Below are 2781 nucleotides of genomic sequence, written 5' to 3'. Positions count from 1 at the left end.
GTCCCCTGGCAGCCTCACACGCCCCCCTCCCACCCTTTGTGTGCAAGACCCTGGAGTGGCCGGCGAGTAGCTGTGGTAGATGGGAATTCACATGGACACACATCTGCTCGCTCGTTCCTGTAGGAGGTGATTTTGAGGTGGAAAGAGAACGGAAACATTCTGTACTTTCTGCATTCGTTGTTGCAATGTTTAATTTAGAAAAGAAGACCAGAGCGTTTCCAAAGCATTGCGTTGGTGCGTCAGCCTCCGGTGGAACTTACATGAATAGTGTATTTCAACAGTCAACTCTGGCTGCTGCATTCCCATTGAAGGGGATGAAAATGAGCCGGGGGCGGGGGCGGGAGGGGGGTTGTTTGGAGAGGAGACAGTTCTTAGAGGAAGAAAAAAAAATAGACACTCTTTGACTCACTTCTTCTCTCCTAATAAAACAAATATTCCTGGAGACATACCCAATTCTTCACTTAGTTGTATGCGCCTGCCCTACACCCTAGAACCATCATAAAGAACAGGAATCTTTAAGCTTGAAATTATTGTCTACTGGTTTGAGGAAAAGGAAATGTTTTCGATTTTCAAAGCACAGCATGTGTTCCCGAGCGAGAGCAGCTTTTGGCTGACGACATGTATAGAACGGGCTCCTGAGTTCAATTCCACGCAATGCAAAAATATACACTGACTTCTACTAGGTGCGGGGCACTGTCCTGCATCCTATGGATAAATGATCTTGAAGATAAGAAAATATTGTCATTTTTATGGCAATTGGAACCCTCAGACTACAGGAACACACTTTTTGTTGTTGTTCTCATGGCAATGTGGAAAAAAAATAAGTGGGAGGGCAGACCTACATAATTTTATTAATTAAGTTAATGCAAAGTAATGTAGGAACCAGAATAAGAGAATAAATACACACAAATATAAATATATATATGTATATATATACACACATATATATGCATATGTATATATAGTCATTATTCTAAAAATTTACATTTTAATTGGGGAGGTAAAAATAAGCTTTATAGATATGTGTGTGTTATATATGCACTATATATATTTAAGTTCCTCCTAGAACTATGTGATTATGACTCTCCAAAACATTCTGAATGCAGCTGTCAAATAATTTGGTTCCCATTTCAATGTTTTTAAATTCATTTGGGGCCATATTCTAAACATGAAGAAAATTTGTCTCATATCTACGGTTTATATAAAGGGGTGTCAGCCATCACCGATGCTGAGAGACAGTTCTCCATGGATCTCCTGTGTTCCCAAGGCACTAACTGGTCTTTTTCCCAGACTCCTTTTCAAGCCTGCATAGTGAACAGCCTTGGAAAAGCCTGGGAAGCTAGAGAGAGTATTTCCCTCTGAACAAAGGGAAGGTTTGGAAGACAGAGCTAGTGTCTCTCTCTCTTGAGAAAGGGCAAGCAGGCTTATTTGAGTTCCCTCAGTTCAGGGCCACTCTCCTGTAACAACACCCACTGCATGGGCAAACATTACCTGACCCTCTTCGCTTAGGCTTGTGGGAATTGGAGCGCAGGAAACCAGCACAGAATAAGCTGATGCTCATACTGCTTGTTGCACCTGAGTGACAGTCTTTAACTCTAACCCAGGAGTTTTGTATCTTCTACCAGCATCTATGAAACTGGCCTTGTTAGCTTGCAAGTAGGGCCAAATATCTAATTTTTCAAGGTGCTTAAAAACCAACTGCTTAAATTTGTCCTCTGAGATGGACATATTAGACTATATTTTTAGAAAGAAACAAAATTAAATTAAATTTGTTGGTTCATGGTATGGTGTTACCTATATTTAGTGATGATATTTTTGTTACTAAATTTATTGGATCAGATGGGTTTCAAAGTATACATTTCTATGATACAAGATCTGTATATTGCACTGTGTTCCCACCACCCAAAGTCAAATCATCTTTCATCAACATATACTCCCTTCACCCTCACCCCCTTCCCTCACCCCCTTCCCTCCTCTGGCAACCACTGCTGTTTGTGTCCACTAGTTTCAGTTTTATATCACACATATGAGTGAAATCATATGGCTCTTACCTTTTTCTGACTGACTAATATCACTTAGCATAATATTCTCAAGGTCCATCCATGTTGTTACAAATGGCAGTATTTCATCTTTTTTTATGGTTGAGTGGGATTCCATTGCACATATGTACCACGTCTTCTTTATCCAACCTATGGAAGGACGCTTTGGTTGTCTCCATGTCTTAGGCACAGTACATAATGCTGCAATGAACATAGTGGTGCATGTATCATTGGGAATACATGTTTTCGAGCTTTTCAGGTATATACCCAGGAGAAGGATTGCTGAGTCATATAGTACCTCTATTCTCAATGTTTTGAGGAATCACCAGACTGTTTTTCCGTAGTGACTGTACCAGTTTACATTCCCACCAGCAATGAATGGAACCCTTTTTTCCACAACCTCTCCAACACTTGTTATTACTTGTCTTGTTGATAATAGCCATTCTAACAGGTGTGAGGTGGTATTTCATTGTAGTTTTGATTTGCATTTCCTTAATTCAGGGGTGGGAACATCTGGCCCTGCAGGCCATATCTGTTGGTCTGGCCTTGCCAAGGAAATTGCAGGCGGGACTCAAAATTCAATAAATCTAGGAGCTTTTTTCATAGCAACATAATATTTAAGTTGATAATTTTATATGGCCCGTGAATGATGTTATAAATATCAAATTGGCCCTTGGCAGAAAAAAAGGTTCCCCACCCCTGCCCTAATTGCTAGTGAGGTTGAACATATTTTCATATATCT

The sequence above is a fragment of the Myotis brandtii genome, unplaced genomic scaffold, assembly GCF_000412655.1.
Source record: "Myotis brandtii unplaced genomic scaffold, ASM41265v1 scaffold123, whole genome shotgun sequence".
NCBI lineage: Eukaryota > Metazoa > Chordata > Mammalia > Chiroptera > Vespertilionidae > Myotis > Myotis brandtii.
This window is presented reverse-complemented; position numbering follows the sequence as displayed.